General features: G+C 32.9%; 1 long non-coding RNA gene and 1 other non-coding gene across 2 annotated transcripts; one reads left to right on the plus strand and one right to left on the minus strand.

Annotated features, from left to right (window-relative positions):
* Positions 1-13672: 13672 nt before the first annotated feature.
* On the plus strand, positions 13673-13779 carry LOC121219706 (small nucleolar RNA R71). Its single transcript, XR_005916597.1, has one exon. It is a non-coding gene; the product is annotated as a small nucleolar RNA R71 (small nucleolar RNA).
* A 4493-nt stretch (positions 13780-18272) lies between these two features.
* LOC107956784 (uncharacterized) lies at positions 18273-25596 on the minus strand. The gene is made up of 4 exons (XR_005916314.1): positions 25296-25596; positions 24390-24706; positions 19486-19548; positions 18273-18507 (listed from the first exon to the last, which is right to left on the minus strand). It is a non-coding gene; the product is annotated as an uncharacterized lncRNA (long non-coding RNA).
* Between the last annotated feature and the right edge of the window lie 1329 nt (positions 25597-26925).

The raw sequence follows: 26925 nt of genomic DNA on the forward strand, positions 1-26925 counted from the left end.
GTTTCTTGTATTAATTCTTGGCCAACCATATTATTTTCACCAAATTCAGTCTAACATAAAGGAGTAAAACATTTAAGTCCATATAGAGCTTCATACGGTGCCATCTGAATGCTTGATTGGAAACTATTGTTATATGCAAATTCTGCAAGTGGTAGATAATGTTCTCAATCACTATCAAAGTCAATGATACAAGCTCTTAACATATCTTCTAACAAATGAATCATATGTTCTGATTGGTCATCTATCTGAGGATGAAAAGCTGAGCTAAAGTTCAATCTAGCGCCAAGTGATTCATGTAACTTCCTCCAAAACCTTGTTGTAAATCGAGGGTCACGATTCGAAATAATGGACTTTGGCACACCATGCAATCTCACTATCTCAACTATGTATAATTCTACAAGCTTATCTAATGACCAATCCATCCTTACGAGTAGAAAATGAGCTGACTTTGATAATCAATCTACTATAACCCATATTGCGTTATGCTTTCGAGTGAGAGGTAAACAACTGACGAAATCCATAGTTATTCTATCTCATTTCTACTCGAGAATCGATATAGGTTGGAGTAATCCTGTCAGAACTTGGTGTTCAACTTTCACCATTTGACAAGTTAACACTTTGTAGCATATTCTATAATCTCTCTCTTCATACCTGACCTCCAATACAATTCTCACAAATCCCGATACATCTTGGTAGTTCTTGGATGTATAGCATAAGGACTATTATGCACCTCTTGAAGTATCTCACTATTCAATTCAACCTTGTTTGGCATAAATTCTTCCATGAATTCTTACACAACCATTATCTCTAATATCAAAGTCTCTCAAGCTATTATGCTCAATTGATTTTCGTTTTTCCATCACCTTATTATCATTTTGAGGAGCCTATCTAATCTACTCAATTAACTGGGGCTTCACTTTTAATTCAATTAATAATGCACCATCATTACAAACACTTAACTATACAAACATTGATCTCAAATCAGTAAGGGATTTTCGACTCAAAGCATCAGCAACAACATTTGCTTTACCTAAATGATAATCAATCACACAATTGTAATCTTTTAATAGCTCTATCTAATGACGTTGTCTCAATTTCAATTCTTTCTGGGTAAGAAGATATTTCAAGCTTTTGTGATCTGTGTAGATGTAACACTTTTCACCATATAAATAGTGTCTCTAGATTTTTAATGTAAAAACCAGTGTTGCCAATTCTAAATCATGTGTCAGATAGTTGCGTTCATTTGGTCTTAGTTGTCGTGAAGCAAATACAATCACTTTTCTGTCTTGCATTAAAATGTAGCCAAGACCATTAAGTGAAACATCACTATATACCACAAACTTCTTTCCCGATTCTAAAAGTGTTAACATTGGAGCCTTTGTCAACAATTTCTTAAGCATATCAAAGCTTTCCTGGCACCACTCATCCCATAATGGTACATTCTTCTAGAGTAGTCAAGTCAAGGGCAAAATTATCTTTGAAAATCCTTAAACGAATCTTCGACAGTATCTCGCTAATTCCAGAAAGCTGTGGATCTCTGGAATATTTTTTGATTGTATCCATTCAAGAATGACCTCAACTTTCTTCTGATCTACACAGAAACCTTCAGCTAAGACTATATGCCCAAGGAACACTACCTTAGATAACCAAACTCACATTTTCTAGGTTTTCCATAAAGTTGTTTTTCTCGTAATTTCTACAGTACAATCCTTAAATGTTGATTATTCTCCTCCTCAGTCATTGAATAAATTAAAATATCATCATTAAACACTACTACAAATCGATCTAAATATAGTTGAAAAATACGATTCATGAGATCCATGAATGCAATAGGAGCATTAGTCTGCCCAAAAGGCATCATCAGAAATTCATAATGGCCATTTCTGGTTTGAAAAGTATTCTTCGGTATATCACTTTCTTTCACCTTCAATTGGTAATAACCAAACCTTAGATCAATCTTAGATAATATTGTTGCACCTTTTAATTGATCAAATAAATCATCAATATGAGGAAAATGATATTTATTCTTTATTGTTACATTATTTAACTGTCGATAATTGATACAAAATCGTAACGAACCATCTTTGTTCTTTACAAACAACACTGGTGTGCCCCAAGATGATATACGCTGGGTCGTATAAAACCTCGATCTAATAAATCTTGCAACTATACTTTCAATTCTTGCAACTCTTTTGGTGACATGTGAAAAGAGGCAATAGATGTTGGAGTAGTTACTGGACAAACTTCAATTGCAAACTCTACCTCTCGATTAGGCGACAGTTTTGGTAATTCTTCCAAAAACACACCTGGAAATTCACAAACCGTATAAATTTCCTCCAATTTCAGACTTTTCACAATCGAATTTATAACTGTAACGCGTAGGTTTGTGCAAGTGTACACAGTCGTTATCAAGTAATAAGTAAGTATCGAGTTATCGTCTCCACAAGGATTGTATTTGTGCTAAGTCACTTAATTTGTAAAATTATATTAACAATTTGGTAAATAAAAACACAATATAGTTGAGAAGTGGTGATTAAAATATATTAAACTAAACGCAATGATCCCTAATGCAAAAGTATGAAAACTATACAAATGAAATAGATTTTAGTAAAAGTAAACACAATTTGCAACAATTATAACATAAATAACTAGGACAATTACTTTAATTAAACTCAATTTATTATCAGCATGCTTAATAACATTCAGAAAAACATTCCATGGCAACTCAATCCTTCATGAGTTTGGAAACCACATTAGGTTCTTTCGAAATCCTTTACTTAGTAAATATGCATTTTACTAATCCTTATTTACTATGGGTTTCTTAACATTCGTGTGGGGTAACAGGGACGTGTCAGGTTTGAAACAATTTAATCACACAAATCTAAAAACTATGTAGATAACAGGCTTGGTTAGAGTTGTTATGCAACCTACAATTTAATTGGGTTAGGATCTAAATTGAGCATGCACATTTCAATTATGCATCCATTAGCCGTCGACTGGTCAGGATGGGTCAGCTAATTCAGGTGCATTTCAATCACGTATGAACAAAATACAGACTTAATTTTAATTGAAAACATGATCAATTGAGGCACAAACATTATAAGCATGAATAAAATAAACATTATTTAATCAAAGAAATCATCCTAGCTTAAACAAAATTAAGCTAACATTGTTGTAAACAAGAATAAAGAACACATAGCAATCATCTTTATAAACTCAAGTTAGAGTGGCTGTCACCCAAGACTTTGACTGATGAGGCTCCTTAATTCCTTTGTTTTGCTCATTTGCTGATGGCTCTCCAAGGTGGCTGACCAATGGTTCTTTAATAGGCTTAATTGCTAAAATCTCTATAAAGAGATGATGCTAGGCATGTGAATGGAAAAGGCTAAGAAAATTTTGAGAAAAGAGAGAATGATGCTTGAGGGATGATTGAGGGATGATGAATGAATGAATGAGAGGGTATTATTTATAGGTAAGAAGAGAGAGATAGTTTGCTAAAAATAGGAGTTTTCATCTTTTAAAGAAGCTTCCATAGGTGGCCAACCATAAATTGAGCAAGTTGAGCTAATTTTCCTTGATTTTTGGTCAATTTGAGTGCCATAACAACTCAGGACTGAGACTTAGTCAAGTAAAAATCTTCGGCTAAATCTCTCATTTCTTCAACTCTTCAAGGACTTTGTGCAATTAAACCAAAGAGTGGTTTATGGACAACCATGTGCAACCGAATTTAGGTTGACTTGGTCTCAAATTTGGATTGTTTTGTAATCCGACAAAGCTATCAGACCTGTCCAGAATAAATTAACAAGTTAGAGGACCAAAGAATAAAATTTATCCAATTTAATTAATTAATTAATTAAAACACAAATTATTAATGAAATATTTTTAAAATGAATTATTAAATATAATTTTATATTTTATTATTTAATTTAATCATGCATGACCCACTTTATGTCTTAAAAATATATTATATTCAAATTAATATAAAATAAGCCATTTATTGCATGAAAACTCTATAATAAAGCATAAAATCACATTTTAATAATTTCTATGTCCTAATTTCATATTTTCACATATTTCATTAATTTATTAAACAATTACTTAGTTTTAACAATGAATTTAAGTAAAATGGTGATAAATTATAAAAGAAAAATCCTATATATTTTTCTGTTTACACACCCCCAAACTCGTCCCGAGTAATGTTTATGCACAGCAAAAGGTCTTGCTAAGGCAAAAATTACTAATTGTGTAAGCAGCACCAATCTTTGTCCCATAATCATGCATTAATAACTTCGTGCTTATTGATCTTCTTTATTAACAAGTAATTCATATGCAAACATTCCTTAAGATTATACCAAGCTTCAAAATATGCCAACATGAATCATAGTTTGCATGTATGTCACAACCATAGATAACATTCTTCATTCAACATAATTTCCTATCAATCAAGTAAAAAATCACAAAGCTTATTTATGATCTTCGTATGTTGAACATAGGACTTCCTCTTCACTAATGTAGGTGACGTAATCATCAAATCAATAAGTCTTTTATAAGGTTGTAATAGGGATCTGTTAAAGGTAGGGATTTTAAGAGATGAGACATTTTGGTTTTTTGAAAAAAAAAATCTTAACCTTTAACTTTGTCTTGGTTTTTTCGTAATACAACCTTTTTCTTTAAGTGAAGCTTTGGAACACCCCTAAACTTATTTAGAACTCAAACTCGTATATTTTTCCTTTTGAGCAAACTTTTCTTTGCTCTTTTTTTTAGCATGAACATATACATCTTTATGAAAATTTCCTCTAATGTTGATTATCAAGACAACTTTAGTTAAGATAGGTGCACAAAATTAGGATAACTTTAAAAAGATGATAATTGGCTTATAATGTAGGTTCATTGAAAAAAAAAAGGTCTTTAAGCTCAAAATTACAGTTTCAAGGGTCTAATATCATAAGGTTGGCTTGAAAAGGCTCAAACGATTCAAAGAAAAAGTGCCTATATCATTTTAGATTTTTATGTCCCCTAGGAATTTTCCTCAAGAAAGTTACTAAGTCAATTCTAAAGATATAAACCTTCATACATTTCTAATCTCAAAAGAAACTAAGTTTTCATGGCAAGCATTACTAAGGCTAAGATCATACAACCGTTCCATTCTTCATGATAACATACTTTCACTTAGATAAAATCATTATTCATACTTGCATACAAACTATCTCAATAACAAAAAAATATCTCTAAGCATTCATTTATTAAAACATACTTATGAAAGAAATGATTAAAACACACTTGAAAATTTTAAAAGTTTGAGCAATTTATTTGCCTTATCCTCCTTTAAAATTAAGCAATGTCCTCATTGCAAGAACAAAGTAATGAATGAAAACTGAACACTAGGTAGGGTTGTTAAGAAACAGAGGTGAGTCATTAAGACTACTTAAATGCCAAGTCTTCCCTAATAACCCAATCCAAGACATGTTCATTCCCATTACTACATCACTTAGTCTTATTCTTTCAAAAGAAGTGTTAAGTTGTTCTTGCTTGCTATGTTTTATTCTGTAGAAATTAAATCCTAATTACGAAAGAAATAAATTCCTAAAGACCTAAAAATAATTAAATAAATAACAGGACAAGAATCCCCCCTTTTATTTTTCTAACTCATTCCCCTTGTCTTCTTTAGCTCCATCTCTACTTCTATCGTTAGTGATAGAGGGTTGCACGCGGACAAAGATCGAGTCACCAAGTCACAGAAACGTCCTACGAAAACTATCGACACTTGGATCTGAAACGAAAACAGGAAATTAACTTTAGAATCAAAAGATCTATAAAGAAACCCCCAAAACCAAAAAGGATCAGCCAAGAATCAAAATACTTATTAATAGGGTTTCTTGGAAGCAAAGAAAATGAGATCTAACTTCAGTAAAAACTTCAAAACCGAATCTGACAAGGAAAACACAAAATAGATAATTAAACTCAATAGATCAAGAAAACCGAATTGAAGTAGAACTAGGATTCTTGGGTGGCAAGAAAGATCTGAAATTATGAATGGAGGACGTTTCTTGATGCGAAAGAATGTTGCCAAATAGGATCTTGAAATTTGGAATGGCTGAAAATGCAACAAGAGCAATTAACCAAGTTATTCAATAATTCAGCACAAACAGAATTAATAAAGAAGAGCAAACAACAAGAAAATTAAAGAAAGTCCTAAGAAGCCTTGAAATCAAGAAAGATTTCACAACTCCCCTCAAACGGCTCGAATCTACCCTCCAATGTAAGAACACGGTAGGAAGAAGGCTGAAGATGGCTCCCACAATTAAAAAGATTGTTAAAACTACTTCTAAAGAAAACTTAAAAGAAAATTCTTGGAGAAACTCAAAGAGAATTTTCACTCAAACAAAAAAAATCCGAATTCAATGTAATATCCTTAAGGGTGTCCGGCCATGCCATATATATAGGTCTCTAATTACTTTCCTAGACCTATTTGGAAAACTAAAAAAAAAAACCTAATTGTTGACTTTCAAGGGAATTTCGTCCAAGGCCTTTAAGTGGGCCTCTTGGACTGAATTTTTACATAGAAATTTATTCATAAAGTCTAAAAATTAAAACTAAGTATTTAAAGAATTAAAATTTTGCAAATTGGGCCATTTTGACAATTTGGCCTGATTTTCAACTAAGTCTAATTTAAACTTCTTGGTTGGGATTGGAACATCTTATTGGCTAGTATCTTCAAGAACTTGGGCTTGTAATCCGTTCTCTCCCAAAATTGGTTCGTTGATGCTCGTAACTGATATCCAATGTGCCTTAGCTGTAAGATTCAACTTCTTGGACCAAGATTTCCAAGATTTGAAATCTTGATTTTCTTGATTCTTGAAATCGCTCAAAACAACATTGGACCAAGATTCAGTTTCTTGATTTTCTTGAAAACAAGAAAGTGAAGCTTGATTTTCTTTTTCCTTTGTATATACATCTAAGGCCTTGCGAATGAAGTCTTGAACAGTTCCATTTAGTTTCGTACACATTTGCCTAGCCTTTGACCTCGTTATTGGGCCTTGTGGTAATTTGACCCCATCACGTTCTTGAGCTTGAGTTGGGCCTTTGTGACTCGTATCAGTTAGTATCTTCCGTCCATGTAACATCTCTAATTTTTTCTGGGAAATCAGGAACAAAAGCATTAAAGATATTCTTAAAAGTATTTCGAATTGAGTCATCTCTAATTTTTTCATATTTCTAGTAAGTTTGTTGTTGATTGTGCATGAACTTGCACATATCCATCAAAATTGACAACTCTGATTTCCTTGAAGTACTTGCAGAAGTCCCCATGGGACTCGTCTATTCAGGTTCAACACTTAGCTTGACTGGTTCTTCTTCTGGCTCAACCCTGGTTCAGGAATGTTTGGTTCCTTATCAGATTCTTCCTTTTCAGTGTTTGTGACTGAATTAGCTTCAATTTTAGTTCCATTTGTTGACTCCTCTGTATCCGGCTCAGTTCGCTCTTCTTGCTCGCCTTGATTCAGCTCATTCATCCTCTCTACTAATCTTTCAAGATCATAATTTGTAATGCATCCGTGAACATATTGCCCCTTCGGATTTGCTTGTGTTTTAACACTGACCTTTAAGCAAAGTGAAGTGATTAATGATGGGTAATAAGCACTTCCTGCCTTCTTCTTAGCATAATCGTGAATCTCCTTAAGGATAATTTTCCCAACATTGATGGAATTTTTTGTCAAATTTGCATATAACAAAAGCATCCGTTCCATTGAGATGGTGGAACTATGTGAGATAGGCATAAAACTGTAGCGAACAAAATAAAACCATACGTTTGCTACTAGTTTTAAGTATTCTCTTCAACAACAATGACTCTCATACTTTCTTATAATCCATTGGGATCCTGGATTTGTCACAACATCAAGCACTTGTTGAAGAAAATCCCAATTGATATTGTTCATCATAGGGTAGTACTCATCTTCTTCAACATCAGGTAAATTAAACAAATCATTGATGGACTTAGAAGTAAGAGGTACTTTTTTCTTTCAAACACTGACTTCAGTAGCATCTTGCGTAGTCAAACTAGTATAGAATTCTCGAACTAGTTCATCATCGGGAAGTGAACGAGCATCACAAAATCATTCCCACTTTAGAGGATTGATTTTCTTTCTAATCGGTATAGGAACAACAATAAAATCATTATTCTTCAAGTCAAAACCTTTTTTTGGCATCATAGGTTGATGCTTGAAGATTGAATCAAATCTCTCTTTCACTTCTTCATCGATCAAAATCGGGTTTTCAGAGTAGTCTTTGAAGATCTGGTTCTTTTGCAATACATGGTATCTTTTTTGAAAATTCGGCAAAGTCGGTAGAACTTGCTACGGCAAAAATCTTGCGATAGTAATGTTGGTGCGATGGCGACAACGACGTGTGACAGCAACAACGGTGCTTCGGTAATCTCTTTGCGGCAGTAATAGGGAATTTCGACAAAAAGGGAAGAGAACTAGAGTTTCTTTCGGGATTTGAGGTTGACAGCAAATTGCTTTAAGGAATATGAAAATTAGTAGAACAGAGAGGGGTTTATATAGGGAAAAATTAGGGCAACATGTAGCAAAAATTTAGCTACATTAGGGTTACTTGGGCAGCAAGCAATTGGTGTGACGACAATGCATGGATTTTTCCCTCCTTTTTGCAATATTGGGCCTCAAACTTTGCTTATATCTTACTAAAAAAAACTGATTAGTACTTGGGCCAAATTTGACCCCCTTTATTAACATAAAATTTAAAATTTAAACAGAACAAATGGAATTAAAAAAATTTAAGTCTTAATTAGAAAATTTCTTCTTAACAAATTACATTAAATTAATTCCCAGGAAATGTTGGAGGGGTCACAACGGTCCCGCTTAAATTCCAATCTCCTTAGACAGAATTAATTAAATGTAATAAGTTAAGAAAATAAGTTCTAATTATTCATTTATTTACAAAATGAGTTCATGAAAAATTAAGGGTCTGCTAATTTGAGCGAAGATTCAATTCGCTCAACTTCACCATCCCAGCAGTGTTTGAGATGGTGACCATTAACTTTAAACGTACCTCCGTAATTGTCAATAGCTCCATAAGGATAAACTGGGTAGATGGTATAAGGTCCTTTCCATCAGGATTTAAGCTTCCCAGGAAATAACTTCAACATTAAATTAAACAACAAAACCTTCTGACCTTCTTTAAACTCGCGAAGCTGTATATGACTATCATGCCATTTTTTTTATCTTTCTTTACACATTTTGGCATTATCATAGGAAAACAATATCAGCTCTTCTAACTCATCAAGTTGTAACATCCTTCTCTCAACGGCTTGCTTAAGATCAAAGTTCAACTGCTTCAAAGCCAGTGAGCTTTATTCACCAACTCTAAAGGAAAATGACATGCCTTTCCAGAGACTAACTGATAATGAGTAATTCCTAACAGAGTCTTAAATGTTGTTCGATAGGCCCATAATGCATTATCAAGCCTTCAAGACCAATCTTTTCTACTAGGGAATACTTCTTTTTCAAGGATACTTTTTATTTCGCGATTCACTCTTTCCACTCGCCCATTAGACTAGGGGTGATAGGCAGTAGCAATGTTGTGCTTTACATCATATTTGTCAAGCAACCACTTAAGCCATTTGTTCACAAAGTGAGAACCTTCATCACTAATAATAGCTCTTGGTGTCCGAAATAGTGTAAACACATCCTTATGTAGAAATCTCATGACTACCTTAGCATCATTTGTAGGGTATGCTTCAGCTTCAACCCATTTGGATACATAGTCCACAGCAACTAAGATGTATTTGTTCCCATACGAAGAAGGAAACGGGCCTAAGAAGTCAATGCCCCATACATCGAACAATTCAATCTCCAAAATGTTTGTCAATGGCATCTCATTCCTCATTGATATATTTCCAGTCCATTGGCCTTTATCACAGTGCTTCACATAAGCACAAGTATCCTTAAATAGTGTAGGCCAAAAGAAACCTCCTTGCAAAATCTTTATTGCAGTACATGAACCACCAAAGTGTCCCCCACTTGGAGATGAATGGCAATGATACAAGATCTTAGCAATATTGCTTTCAACCACACACTTTCGAATTATATTATATACGTATTATTTAAACAAAAACGAATCCTCCCAAAGATAATACTGACCATCATGAAGGAATTTTTTCCTTTGTTGGTATGTCATTTCTCGAGGAATTATTCCACATGCAAGATAATTGGCAAAATCAACAAACTAGGGTATTTCATGAATTCGAGTTACCTCAAATAAGTGTTCATCTGGGAAATTCTCGTTGATAGGCACACATGACTGAGTTACCTCAAATAAGTGTTCATCTTGCTCCAACCTCGACAGATGATCAGCTATTTGATTTTTGACACATTTTCTGTCTTGAATCTTAAGGTCAAATTCTTGGAGTAAAAGTATCCAATGAATTAGCCTTGATTTTGCATCTTTCTTTGTGAGCAAGTATTTAATGGCCGTATAATTGCATTGGGCTCCCATCAAAGTTCTAGTTGCATAGTAAATAGAGTGAAACACTTTATTTCTTCTTTGACCCATCGTAGCTCCAACAGCATAGTCACTTGCATCGCACATCAACTCAAAAGGTGAGTTCCAATCAGGAGTAACGATTATTAGGGTTGAGATTAACCACTTCTTTAGATCTTAAAAACCTTCCAAACATGCTTTGTTGAAATCAAACACTGTATCTTTCTCTATCAACAAACACAACGGTTTATAAATTTTCGAGAAATCTTTGATAAACCTTCGATAAAAATCGGCATGGCCTAAGAAACTTCTGACTCCTTTCACATTCATTGGGGCCAGTAATCTTTCAATTACGTTCACCTTTGCTTTATCGACTTTAATTCCTTTCTTTGAGATCTTATGCCCCTTCATTGCCCATAAAATGACATTTTTCCCAATTAAGGATAAGATTAGTCTTTTCAAATCTCTTCAGTACCTTAGCTAAATTACTCAAAAAAATATCATAAGTGTTATCAAAAACAGAAAAAATCATCCATGAAAACCTCAACAAAATTTTAAACCATATCAGTAAATATTACCATCATGCATCATTGAAATGTTACAGGTGCATTGTATAAAGTAAAAGGCATTCGCCTAAAAGAAAACGTATTGTATGGACAAGTAAAGGTTGTTTTATGTTGGTCCTCCGGGGCTACAACTATTTGGTTATATCCTGAATAGCCATCTAAAAAATAATAAAATTCATTACCTGCCAGTCGGTCTAACATCTGATCCATAAAAGGCAATGAAAAATGGTCCTTCCGAGTAGCTTTGTTCAACTTTCTGTAATCTATACAGATTCTCCAACCGGTAACAGTTCTCGTTGGAATTAACTTGTTACGCTCATTTTCAACAATTGTGATTCCACCTTTCTTTGACACACACTGCACCGAACTTACCCACGGACTATCTGAAATAGGATAGATGATCCCTGTATCTAACCATTTGATCACTTCCTTTCTCACAACTTTTTTCATAATAGGATTGAGCCTCCTTTGCCCATTAATTCGAGCTCTTTTACCTTCTTCTAAAATGATTTTATGCATGCAAAAAGAATGGCTTATACCTTGAATGTCAGCTATGGTCCAACCAATTGCTTTCTTAAATTTCTTTAAAACAGCAATTAGTTGCTCCTCTTGATCTTTCGTCAATTCTGCTTAAATAATCACAGGTAAAGTAGAACAATCACCTAAATAAACGTATTTTAAATAGGAAGGAAGTACCTTTAGTTCGAGTGTAGGTGGTTCTTCAATTGACAACTTGGGTTGCACAAATTCTCTGACTTCTAACTCCAACGGTTCAAACCATGTGGATTGAATAAAATTTCCCAAATTGGCTTCCATCAAAACCATGTTTTCTTTACCTTCTTCATCCTCCAAAGGGTTAAGATCTAAGGTTTTCTCCAATAGATCTTCTTCAAAATTGCTTTCCATAGAAACTAAGGTTTCTATCTCTTCCATAACTGAACACTCATCTGCCAGATCAGAAAATTTCATCGCTTTAAGAATGTTAAAGGTTAACTATTTTGAACATGCATGGTGAGTTCTCCTTTTTGCACATCAACTAATGTTCTTCCCATGGCTAAGAAAGCTCTCCCAAGGATGATCAGAACTTCCTTGTTTGCTTCAAAATCTAAAACAATAAAATCAACAGGAAAAATAAATTTATCGACTCTTTCCAAAACATCCTCGATCTTCCCTTAAGGATATGCTAAAGATCAATCCGCTAGCTGAAACGTCATAGTTGTAGGTACTACTTCACCTATCCCTAACATCTTGAAAATAGACTTAGGCATCAAGTTGATACTCGATCCTAAGTCACAGGAAGCTTTACCACAGCAAGACTCACCAATTTTAAAGGGTATAGTAAAGCTTCCTGGGTCTTTCAATTTCGGTGGCAGTTTGTTCTGCAGGAACGCACTGCACTCGTTTGTCAAGGCAACAATCTCATACTCACTCAGTCATTTTTTCTTGGACAGTTTATCCTTCATAAACTTTACATAATTCGGTATTTATTCTAAAGCCTCGATCAACAGAATATTGACGTGTAGCTACTTCAGAACATCCAAAAACTTCTTAAATTGCACCTCTTGTTTTTGCTTGTGTTGCTACAATCTTTGCGGATATGGAGGTATGGAACTTTCGGTTGAACTAGACAACTTTCCTGAGTAGGTAAATCTGCATCCAAAAAAGATGTTAAAATATCTAAATTCACTAAGTTAGGGTTTTCCTTGTCAGACTTTGTAGATTTTGATTCTTTTGGTGTAGGAACTTCAACATCTGGTTGATTCTTCTCAACGGGTTTATCTTCGACATCAATCAATCGGGGTTCTAGAATTTTACCACTTCGCAATGCCACTGCCTTGATATGTTCTTTACGCAAATTTCTTGGATTCTCAATATCATTTGGCAAGGTTCCTTGCGGTCTATTACGTAGCTCCGTAACTAACTGACCCATTTGGTTTTCCAAATTTTTCAGTGTTGCTGCATGGCTTTGGATCAAAGCGTCATTCTTTGTCATGTACGCTTTCAACAAGTTCTCCAAACTGTTTGATGCCTCAGCTTGAGGTGATTTTGGAGCTTGCTGATTAAACCCTTGAGATTGGTTGGGTCTTTGCTGTAATAAGTTGTTGTTCGATCCATTTCCTTGGTTGCTACAAGAAAAGTTAGGATGATTACGCCATAAAGGATTGTAGAAGTTGGACTAGGGTCATTGTCCACTCCTATTTTGATATTGGTTCCCCATATAGTACACTAACTCGGAATTTAATGGACAATTCTCAAAAGAATGACCTTCCCCACAGTACACACAGGAAACTACTTTAAACGGACTTGGTGGCTGAGCTGCAAAATTATTAGTACTATTAGCGGTTAACTATTTTAACATAGAGGAAATAGAAGATACCTGAGCTGATAACGAAGTGAGGAAGTTAACTTCATGAACTCCGGCTACGCGTCTTCCTGAAGCTGTTTGATTTGTTGGCCATTGATAGTTATTACTCACGATCCTCTCGATGATCTCATAAGCCTCATTATAAGACTTAGACAAAATTGCACCATTCGTGAAAGCATCTACCATCAATCTTGTATGTGCATTAAGGCCATTATAAAATGTCTCCAATAGGATACAATGAGGAATCCCATGATGAGGACACTTACGAAGTAACTCCTTGAATCACTCCTAAGCCTCATACAAAGACTCGTCATCCAATTGTTGGAATGTTATGAGCTCGTACCTTAACTTGGTGGCAATGAATTGAGCCATGCTCGTGCTAGATGGGAAATACTTAACTAAAAATCTCTCTGCTAATTTTTGCCATGTAGATATGGAACTTGGTGGTAATGAATAGAGTCATGCTCGTGCTCGATCTCTCAATGAATATGGAAACAACTTCAACCTTAGTGCATCTTCAGTCACACCGGCTATCTTAAACGAATTACTCACCTCCATAAACAATCGAAGGTAGACTTTAAACTGGGTTGCCTCAATATCTGGCCTTCTAATTCCTAGGTTTAACTTGCTGAAAAGTGGCACAACATAATGTCTGATGCATCGATCCCTATCATCGGCAATGAGGATGGGATTTCGTACATGATTGGCTTCATTACTTTGGTCTTGATTCTAATTTCCAAGGTCATCTCTACTTGTCTTTGATCTGTTCATTCATGTCTTCTTTGTCTAAACGTTTGCTCAATTTCAGGGTCTACAGGAAGTAAATCAATAATTCGATCTATGCTCATAAACACCTGAAAAGAAAATCACAAAAATTTAAAAGAATAAGTTAATAATGTTAGAAATAAATCAAATTGGAAATAAATAATTTCACGAAAAAAATGACAATGCCAACAGCTGACAATCCCCGACAACTGCGCCAAAAACTTGTAACGCATAGGTTTGTGCAAGTGTACACAATCGTTATCAAGTAATAAGTAAGTATCGAGTTATCATCTCCACAGGGATTTTATTTGTGTTGTCATTTAATTTGTAAAATTATATTAATAATTTGGTAAATAAAAACACAATATAGTTGTGAAGTGGTGATTAAAATATATTAAACTAAATGCAATGATCCCTAATGCAAATTATCCTAAGTATGCAAACTATATGAATGAAATAGATTTTAGTAAAATTAAACACAATTTGCAACAATTATAACATAAATAAACTAGGACAATTACTTTAATCAAACTTAATTTATTATCAACATGCTTAATAACATTCGGAAAAACATTTCATGGCAACTCGATCTTTCATGAGTTTGGAAACCACATTAGGTCCTTTCGGAATCATTTACTTAGTAAATACACATTTTACTGATCCTTATTTACTAAGGGTTTCTTAGCATTCGTGTGAGGTAATAGGGACGTGTCAGATTTGAAACAATTTAATCACACAAATCTAAAAACTATGTAGATAATAGAGCTTGGTTAGAGTTGTTATGTAACCTACAATTTAATCGGGTTAGGATCTAAATTGAGCATGCGCATTTTAATTATGCGTCCATTAGCCGATGTCTAGTTAGGATTGCCCAGCTAATTTAGATGCATTTCAATCACGTATGAACAAAATACAGACTTAATTTTAATTGAAAACATGATCGATTGAGGCACAAATATTATAAGCATGAATCAAATAAATATTATTTAATCAAAGCAATCATCCTAGCTTAAATAAAATTAAGCTGTCATTTTTGCAAACAAGAACAAAGAACACATAACAATCATCTTTATATTAAATTAAAGAAAAGAAAGATTAAACCCAATTCAGAGTGGCTGTCACCCAAGACTCTGACTGACGAGGCTCCTTAATACCTTTGCTTTGCTCCTTTGCTGATGGCTCTCCAAGGTGGCTGACCAAGGGTTTTTTTAAGATGCTTAATTACTAAAATCACTATGAAGAGATGATGCTAGGCATGGGAATGGAAAAGGCTTAGAAAATTTTGAGAAAAGAGAGAATGATGCTTGAGGGATGATTGAGGGATGATGAATGAAGGAATGAGAGGGTCTTATTTATAGGTGAGGAGAGAGAGATAATTTGCTAAAAATATGAGTTTTCATTTTTTGAAGCATCTTCAATGGGTGGCCGGCCATAAATTGAGCAAGTTGAGTTGATTTTTCTTTGATTCTTGGTCAATTTGAGTGCCACAACAACTCATGACTGAGGCTCGGTCAAGTGCAAATCTTCACGTAAATCTCTAATTTCTTCAACTCTTCAAGGACCTTGTACTATTAAACCAAAGAGTGGTTTATAGACAGCCATGTGCAACCGAATTTCGGGTTGACTTGGTCTCAATTTTGGATTGTTTTGTAATCCAACAAAGCTATTAGACCTGTCCAGAATAAGTCAACAAGTTAGAGGACCAAAGAATAAGATTTATCCAATTTAATTAATTAATTAAAACCCAAATTATTAATGAAATATTTTTAAAATGAATTATTAAATATAATTTTATATTTTATTATTTAATTTAATCATGCATGGCCCACTTTATGTCTTAAAAAATATAATATACAAATTAATATAAAATAAGCTATTTATTTGCATGAAAATTATATAATAAAGCATAAAATCGTATTTTAATAATTTCTATATCCTAATTTCATATTTTCACATATTTTATCAATTTATTAAACAATTACAGTTTTAACAATGGATTTAAGTAAAAAGGTGATAAATTATATAAGAAAAATCCTATATATTTTTCCGTTTACAATAACATAAGCTAAAAACGCTTCACAACCCTGGTTAATCAACGTATCTATCTTTATCCTGAGATTATTCGGGCAAGATCAACTGATTTCATACCTTTCACTTCTGTTTCTTCACCATTTGAATCTTATATCATTAACTTTTTCTTCCGGCAATCAATAATTACAGCATGCTCTGACAACCAATCCATTCCCAAAATCACACCAAATTCATCAAATGGCATCAACAATAGATCGGCCGAAAATATTTTACCCAGAATCTCAATAGGGCATTGCCTACATACTTGATTTACTATCACCGAATGTCCAATCAAATTTGGAACATTAATTATAACCTCAGATATCTCAACTATTAGGTTCTCTTTATTAATCAACCCAGTTCTCATGTATGAATGTGTAAAACCTGGATCTATCAATACATGAATAGATACAAAAATAGAGAAAAGAATATCAAAAACAACATCAATGGCATCTCCTTCCTCTCTAGTCCTAACAGTATAAACTTTAGCATGAATAGTAGCCTCTGCACGACTTGCAGATGAACTAGTGACTCTCCCTTGACTATCTTTTCCACTAGCACCACCTTGAGTACTACCACGACCTCGAAGTGCAAAAGATGATCTCTAAAATGACACAAGGGTAACATCAACCGACTTCAAACAATTTCGAACATAATGCTCCATTGAACCACATCTAATACACACTCTGGTCTTATGCTGATACTCTCCTTTATGACTCTTCCCACAATAATCGCACTGTGGTATCCAAACAGTACGACCAAAACGATCTATTCTGACTATTAAAGCAGATGATTGTCTAGATCCACTTCTGCCCTTAACACCAATCTAAAGCGTAGTGGATCTCGCTTGGCTTCTAAAATCTCTAGCTTGTTTGGAAGGTGGTTGTGAGCTAGAACTAATCCACTTTCTTTTTATCTAACTCCATTGTTTGCTCTAGCATTTTCACTCTTTCTACCATATCAGCAATTTTCGTAATCCTATGAGAATGTTTGCAGCTAGCTTCATCACTAAGAACCAATTCTGAAGTATACTTGGACCGGCGAAGAAATTCTCATTCATACATGGACAGACAAATAAATGCCCAATAAACTCTTTCTTCCTTTCTTCTAAATACAATTCTCCAGCATACTTCTTGTTAAACTCGTTCTGAAACAACTCTCAATTAATCTGATCTGCACAATGGGAACAAACCACTGTTCTCCACCAATGAAGGGCATCTCCTTACAGTAGAGACACAACACACTTCAAACACTTAGCTGAGGTGCATTATAATTGTTCGAATATACTTTCAACTGATTCTAACCATTCTTTAGCAATAGAGCGATCAAGACTTTTCACACCTCTAAGCTCAGTGGCCCCATGTTTTCTTAATTTTTTAATCAAAGACCCTCTCTGTCTAGTGGGAGGTGCAAGTTGAGGTGTAATACCAACAACCCTCTATAATAAATCAGTAATAATACGCAGTAATGGATCATCACCTTGAGCCGATTGTCTTTGTCTAGAAATTCTTGGTGACTGATGAACACTAGATTCATCTTCACCAAATGCATTGGGTCTATTTTTGTATTGTATTTCTTGTTTCATACTATCTCTCGATTTATCTATTATTTTACTATACAAAATTTCAAACAAAGCAATTTCAGCATTTGATTTCATCTCAAGTTGAATATTTAATAATGACATGTACACTAGACTTCATATACATAATACAACACTTTTTTACTTATCCGGTATCAAATCTGGATAGCTCTGATACCACTCAAATGTGACACCTTATACCTGACCCAGTTGTTAGATTCGAATATAAAATGTCACATTTTGTTGTTGAAGCAACTCATTTTTCCATTTTTTTTAAAAAGAAAACGTATTGGTAAAATTATTTTATAAAAATTTTAGTAGCATTTTTTCCTATTTTACATAAAACTCCCTACAAAATTTAGATTTCACAAAATATCCACATTTAAATAACCTCCCAAATAAATTCTTAGCACTGCGATTTCTCAAAACATTTCAATAAACTAGATTTCTCCGCTTTACTATTTTATCAAAACATTAGTTATGCAGTACTAGCAAAGAAAACATAACGAAAATATTTAAATTCAGTTTACGACATAGTATTACATATATACAAGCCTAGGTACATGCCATTTACATCAACTATAAAGTAAAATTTTCACCAACATTGTTTGAGCTGAACTTCGATTCTTCGGATGCTGTTGGAACGATCTAGCGAATCTAACTACCTGGGCATGGAAAAATAGATAAATCGTACGCTGAGCAATATTTATGTTCAGTGGTGCTAATATCATATAAATCATTACATAAGTATTGAGCATAAATTAATTGATAGAAATAAATTAAAACATGATTTTAAATATTATTAATAACATCCCAATAAAAAAAATTCTAATATTAATAAACTTTAAAATTTTGTATATTGACAAATCGAATAAAGAAAATAAACTTTTTAATTAAATTCAAATTCATGTAATTAATTTAATTAACACAATTTGGAAATTCAAATAAATTTAAATTGTTTTTTTATTTTCTTTCAATTTAGATCCTGTACTAAAGTTTAGACTTATAACCAGATATAAGAATCAGCCACCCTGAGTTCTTCAGCAACGATGACTATCAAAGTAGTCCACAACCCTCTAGGAATTGGGACTACCCTCGATCCTTTGGGAATTGGGGCTAATAATAACTACCCAATTTGACCTTTCCTCCCTCTATCCTCTAAGAATTGGTGAGTTCTAAATCCTTTTATATAAAAACTCTATGACACGCCAATTATATTTGATTTAGTCTAATATAGTGTAACGGGGTAAAAACCAAGTTTCATTTCATTATCCGTTTCAATTCAATTCCATTTTCATATCATTCTCATTTCAATTTCATTTCATGTTCAAATCATATATTACCTAATGTAAAATTAGACTTCCAATTCAAAACATGTTAAACATTTTCTTGTTCAATCATCCAAAATCATAATACTCAAATTCAAATCATAACAATGAATTTTCTAATTTAATCGTTTTAAAAAAAACATAGCTTTTATCTCGAAACATAATTTGATAAATTTTAGCTAAATCATTCAAACTCATCCAAAACTCATAAAAATAAAATAAAATAAAATAAAATAAAATAAAATAAATATAACTAGTCTTAGTAAACTAAATATTCTAAAGCTTTATGTAATGAAATAAGATATTAGCACAAACCAAAGTTTCAATCGCATTACTCCTCTTCGCCTTTCTCCTTCAAGATACTCGCTTCGTTTTTAGCTACAATAGGAGCAATTCAATACGAAACAATGTCATTTATCCATTCTAATACTAAAATGATTAAAAAAAACTTAAATACGCATGGTTAATGACAACTAAAGCTCCTTAGTCCAAAGCTCGTATATCTTTCGACTCGATTATCTGTTTTAAATTTCGTCTTCACCAGAGTACTCACTGCTTCACAAGCTATCATTTAGCACCAATATTACACAAAGTAGCCAATGTTATCTACTTCCCCTTTAACATGGCCAAATACCAAGTAAACTTTCCATCTATTTTTATTTCTTTTTCACACTTCTAACAAATTAGAACTCATATTCTAATCATTTCCTATCCAAAATATACCTAATTCACTTAAGTTTTCTAAGCTTTCATCAACGTCCTTTAATGGCAAATTTGAAAATACATGGTAAAATAAAAAAGTATTGGTACATATATGTAAAACAAGCTTCAAAGATTCAAAATCTATGAAAAATTTGAAAAAAAAAATCATACCTTAAGCTTGAATTTGAAGGAAAAATAATGAAAGAATTTTTTTTCTTCCCCCTTTTTGTTTAGGTGAAAAGAAGAAAGAAATGAGAAAGATTTCATCTTTTTTTTTTCTCTTTTTTATATATATTATAATAGTAATTAATAGAATATTATTACTTATTAAAATATTATTATTATTAATAAAAATATCATTTAAAATCAATCATGAAACCATTGACTTTTTAAGTAATGGTAAAATTGTCATTAAGCCTTTTCCATCAAAATAAAAAAAAGAATAATTACACTTTAATCTCTATACTTTTCCATATTATTCAATTTAGTCCTTGAATTCAGTAGCAAATTTTTAACTTAACCATGTGCTCCTACTAATAATTCTCTATATTTTCATGTCAAACAGTTTCCTCTAAAAACGATTATAATTTCTTATACTACTATTTATTTATAGATCGCTTATTCAAGGACTTCTATTATAAATATTCTTCTTCTTTTCTCTTTTTATTTATTTATTTTTTAAAGTGGGGATCTTACAACATTGGAGACCCCGAAAGATCATTTGCCCCCAGTACATATTCATATGAACATCCTTGGGGATTTCAATGTTGTCAAATTCAAAATTTTCTATATAGCCCTCTCCAGTACTGCTCGACAATGGTACTTGTCACTTCTTCAGGGGTCGATCAACAAATTTAATCAGTTAGTCGAGTTATTCATGAGAAAATTTTTAGATAACAAGACTCCACAATAGTCCCCAGCTTATCTTATGTTTATTTACCAAAGGGAGAGCAAACCCTTCTACAGCTTCATGGAGAGGTTTAATGTTGCAACAATGATCACGAAGGCTGTCCTTAATGCCCTAGACATTTAAGCTTTTATGGCTTGAACCACCCATAAATTACTCTGGTTTCACATCACTAGCAAACCTTTGGAGAAACTGTCACAATTATATGCGATGGCCCGTCATTTCATGGAAGGTGATTAGATAAACAATGATCAGGCTAAACCTTCTTTTCCTTTGACCCAGGTGTCCTAATTTTCCAAGCAATCATCCCCACCATACCAATACTATCCTCTACGCCAATATCAACCTTAGTATAGAACTTACCCCCTGGTATGTAACAGATAGTTTCAACAGTATAACCTCACCAAAGACCTTCCCATCACTCAGCACCCGTGTGAGAAAGTCACCTATAACAACAAAAATGAGATAACGTCTCATATAATTGTCACTGTACTTACCATCAGCTCAATTTCTCCTCAGTCATTAACTTTAACTAGGTTAAGAACACAAAATCCTGCCAAATCCCCCAACCATGGCCTTCAATCAGTGCCAAGATGAGCCACCCTTTCATTTTCGATACCATAATAATATGCCTTCTCTTTGAACAAAATAAATAACCTTGAAGCTGAAGCTTCCAGGAATTGACACGATGACAAAGAGAAACAACTTGTAAGAGGTATTATTGATCTCTTGATTGAGGAAAATAGGAGTGGGTCACTTTTAATTTGAAGTAGAAAGTGCACTAACAGATTATCCTACCATTTCTACAACAATAAAAAAGCCAAGGTCTTCTAATTCGAATTTGAGGTTTTCAAAGAAAGATAAGTGAGAGGTTCTACATGCGAAAAGGGATGATCCCCTTATCATTTCAGCCACTATTTTGCCCATCCAAGTTAGTAGAATCTTGGTAGACATAAGAAGCTCGGTGGACTTTTTAACAGTTAAGGCATTTCATAAGATGGGTTTTAAAGAAACCACATTAACAAAAGCAAGTCCAGTATATGGTTTCGCCAATCAGCCAATCACAATCAAGGGATCTATTATTGACCGGTTGCGTACGTGCGCATTAAAATAAATAATTTATGAAACCATTTTTAAAGTCCAGCTTTATTGCAAACATACAGGTCAATTGTAATATTTATAGTGTCTTAATGAAACACTGAAGTATTACAAGGATCGAACCTAAAGGAAGAGGTGATTGAGAAATAACCAGCATACATAATAAAGGCTAAGTGGCTTTTAATACGATTTTATATTACATCGATTCATAAAAGATAAGTTTGCAAGAAAATTAAATATTCTACTCTAGGGACTAAATTGTAAGAAATGTAAACTAGAAGGACTATCTAGCAAATGACTAATGAGGGTTGGTTGACTTTTTATGTGGTTCACCAAATCTCAGACTAGGAACATAAATCGTGTAAATTACCAAGTGGCTCTCTTTTATCTTCCGATCTCAATTTTACCGACTTAGATGAATTAGACATGATTTATCTTTTAGTCTCATTGATTAATCCAGGACAAACGAATGAGTGCGAGATAAGATTACCTTATAGTCTCACTTTATCTTATTATTCCTTTAGAAGCCTCACTTCCTAAGTTCTTAGTTCTATTCAAATTAGTCAAATTTGTTACAATTTAGTCTTTTCTTCAAAGATTTTAGTTTATCTACATCTCCATCAACCAACCTCCTTAAGGATTTAGCTATACATGCTCAAAGTCAAGAAAATAAACATAACAATGGAAAACAAAGCAACCATAAAAGTAAAACTTAAGAAAAATGTGAAAGTTGATGTTTTTATACAAGAAAACTTAAATAACATGAAACTAAAAGCATTTAACAAAGAAATTTAAAGCAATAAACATAAAAGAACAAAATTTAATAGATTTGAAATGAAATAAACTAAAATACATTAAACTAAAACTTAAAGAGTCTTAAAAATAAGGTACAAGGACTAAAAATATAAATAAACTTTAGCTACAGTGTCAACTAACATAAATAACATCAAGAAAAAGAAGTAAATGCAAAAAAAATAAACTTTAATCTAAGGTAGAAGAAAAGAAAAATAAAAATCCTAGAAAAATGCAGAGAAAAACTAAGGAAAACCTAGAGAAAACTAAACCTTAAACTAAGCTAAAATGTGTCTCCTCCTCAACAATTTTTGGTTTTTTTGAAGGGTGTTCTAATGATTTTTCAATGCTAAAATTGCCCATATATGGGCCTTGTGTGATTGGTGGGTCGGGTAGACAAAGGTTGCCCTTTTTTGTCCAAGTTTGTCCCTTTAACAAAGGCAATATCACGATACCCAAAAGAGGATGTCGCGATATCTCGGGCAGTATTGAACTTAGGGGTCTTCCTTGAAAGGTGGGTATCGCGATACCCAAAGAGGATGTCGAGATACCACTAAAGGGTCTCATTGGTCTTCTATATTGTCGAAGGTATCACAATTCTAGGGGTTCGATACCGCGAAACCCTTGCCTTAGATGTCATTTTCGCTCGTTTTTGACCTTTGAACGTCCCTACATCACTCAAACACGCATTAGACCTCCCAATGACATTATTAGCCAATTTGGGTAAAAAAAACAAAAATGAGAGATTTTCACTTATTACACGAAACATATAAATACATGAAAATAACGAAAAACTAAGCTAAAAATTCTATTTTGCTAAAGAAAAAACTCCTTAACTGTGTAGAAAAAACCTAATTTGCCACATTGATTTGTGGCAAATCAATTACCTTTCTGGTAGTATTAGGCGATGGAGAACATATAGTACTAGATATGGTCAAATTTTTAGTGGTAGATCATCTAACCGCGTATAATGTGATATTTGGCAAGCCAATAATGTGGATGGTCGAGATGGCTGTCGACATTTTCTGTATAATGGTTAAGTTTCCTACACTTATAAGGGAAGAATACCTAAAATGTGATTGATAGAAGGCTCGAGAATGTCATATAATTTCTCTAAGGCTTACAGAAGATCGAACAATTCTCCCTCCTCCTCTTGCATGTTGCAACCATATCCAATAAAATTCACTAATTAGAGTAAATTTGATTAGCAAAACAATTCTACACCTTCTAGGTCTAGAAGTGAAACTTAAGGCCAACCTCTTAAAAGCTGAAGTTGTAAAAGTCATGGGATCTTTATCCTTAAGTATAGAAGATCCTAATAGGGTCACAAAGATGATTGCAATCATTCTACCTACAAAAAAAGAGTTGCTGAGCTCCTTGCTAATTGAATGTAAGGATGTCTTTTCCTGGTCTACTGCTGATATGCCCTATATTCATCCTTCCATCATTCCACATTCTTCGAGGGTAGACCCTAATGCTGCTACACCCCTTACCCTATTTGATCACTGGACCTGAGCTAGAGGATGCTACCACAGTTATCGGAACAATCACGTACAATTTATATCATTAAATTAGATTAAAACTAACAATCATTTTATCTTTATATACGTAATAAGATTTAAACACAAAATAGGACTAAATCGAACATATGATATAATTGAATAGACTTGAGCATGCATAAGGACATAAAGTCAATGAGCAAAGAGCTAGAATCACATACTTGTAGAAAACCCAATATCGACTAGCTCATAGTCGAATGAAGAGAAATTGCCATCGAGGTAAGAGATAGGCTCCTTTAGGTTTGGACGGAACATGGGCACCATGTGAAGGGACCTGAGTGGGACTTGCCATTCACGATTCGGAAGCCTATCATACTTTGTAATAAAATGCCAAGACTCCAGTCGTAATCCTCAAAGGTACTTGGCAAAAGAATTCCTAGAGTTGAAAGGCCAACAATGTTCACATTGTTTCTGCTGCCTAAGATCCCTTAAGTTGTCCATCAGATACGTAGGAACATATGTCATTGCTCCTTGATCCCTGAGGTAATAATGAAACACCCTTCTGAAGGAAATATCTCGAGGAATGGCCAAATTCCCATTATGATCGATAAAGGTGTAAACATCAATCTCATCATGAATTTCCTCCAACTTCAAACAATAAAGATAACAAAAGGGTATATACCTTTTCCATTCAACTTTAGAAGTTGAGAACAAGAAGCTTGCCTTTAAATCTTCATTAAGCTTGTTAATTGTTTCACATAACATTGCTTAGTAATAGAACTTCTTAAATATTTATTTTCAATATTCTCAAAAAAATTATTCCATTAATTCAAAAAACTAAAAAAAAATTATTTCAATGCTTTTTATGTTTCCATTCTATATATGTTTCATGACTATAACACTTATCATTAAACATTACATAACAAATGGTTAGTAATTAAGGATCATATTCTTTTCATTTTATTATCAAAACAATATATATAGTCATTCAAAACTAATTTTCAAACCATTTCGACCTTACTTTTGGTGGTAGATGATAACGAAGTCGCCAATAATTCATATGTATAAACTACTTTAATGCATCATTTAATAACTATGAACATATAAATTATAATGAATTTCCTTACCCTTTTACTTTCACCGAAACTTAAGAGATCAAACAAGGTTCCATCATCTCCTTCAAGCTCTCTTTCTAGTAAACCAAGGCTACTCAAACTTTTCTCACCACTGAATTATAACTAATAAAATGGCCTCTCACCTTGGTTAGATTTTTCACTATCAATTTTATCAAATTTCCCCTCTAATTGGCTATGGTGATACACTGTTTGAGGATGAAGGCCAAGAAAATCCTCTTTCTCTTTACTTAGTTTTTTGCTTGAACGCCGAAAACATAGAAGAATGGAAAAGCTTCTCACCTTTTTTTCTATTTACTTTATACTTCTATTTATTTATTTTTTCTAATTCACCGAATGGAGGAGATTAAAACGATCTAGACAAAGTTCTACAAGCTTCTCCACACATTCTCTTTCTTCCACTTACTAAATCAATGGTTTACAACCATTTAAACATAAGGTTGGTGGGCTTTAATGGCAATGATGGAAAAGTCCACTAACATTATTTTAGGTTCGGTTAAACTACCCACTAAGGTCATGGCAAATAGCCACTTAAATCCATAAAATCTTCAAGATTCTCGCTTCTCGCTTCTCGCTTCTCGCTTCATTAATTTTAGATTTGACATGTCACTTTGTTTCCTTCTACAAATTAGTCCTTAGGCCCTTCTAGATATAATTCCATTCCTGTGGTTTCTTGGTACCACATTAACATTTAAATTGAGGTTTTAATGCGTTACAATTTCATATACCATTATTGGAGTTTAAGATTTTCACAAATAGGTGACACACATCCATTTAAAATGTATAAAATAAAAAAAATATTAAAAAAAACATGCCACAATATTTAATCCTATTTGTAGAAAAATATTATTAATAAATCATTACTCGAATAATAAGGTTCTATAAATTTTCAAGCTGATCCATAGTTTCGTAAAAAACAGATGGTTTAACATTCATTTAAATAATTTTCGCAAGAAATCGATGATGACTTCAACTCTTTTTTTCTTTTGGGATAAAATAATTTAATTTACAAGTTATAATAATATGGTTTAATAGTTTTTTGGTTTTATACTATACTTGAATTATTACTTTGGGATTTGTACTATTTTTTTATTAGTTTGTTTTCTGTACTTTTATTTTGTATATCCCATTGCTTTCATCTATATTTTCCTTTTAAAAAGTTGAGTCTGCTAATAGCATATTGCCACGTGTGAAGGAAAATAAATATACTTAAACTTTTAAAATATATAATTAAAATAAATCTTTAAAAGAATCTGGGAAAAAAATCCCAAACCTTGAAATTTAGAAAATTATAAAAAAAAAATCATAATTTACTTTTGAAAGTTACTAGTATGCAAAACTTCAAAATAATTTTAAAAAATTAGATAAAATTAATATATATATATTTTTGGAATTTTAGGTTCTTTTTAGAAAAATATAAGAATTTTATGAAATTTGTAATGAACTTTATGTTCTATTTTTTAAAATGTAGGGATTTTTTTTCATTTTTTATTTTTTAAGGAATTTTGAGTTTTTTTAGTGAAAAATACCATAAAATTCTTTCAAAATTCTTATATAATCCCAAACAAAAAAAATTTATGTAGTTTTTAATTTTCTTTTGAAATTTTGCATAATTATATTTTTA

The sequence above is a fragment of the Gossypium hirsutum genome, chromosome D07, assembly GCF_007990345.1.
Source record: "Gossypium hirsutum isolate 1008001.06 chromosome D07, Gossypium_hirsutum_v2.1, whole genome shotgun sequence".
NCBI classification, from domain to species: domain Eukaryota; kingdom Viridiplantae; phylum Streptophyta; class Magnoliopsida; order Malvales; family Malvaceae; genus Gossypium; species Gossypium hirsutum.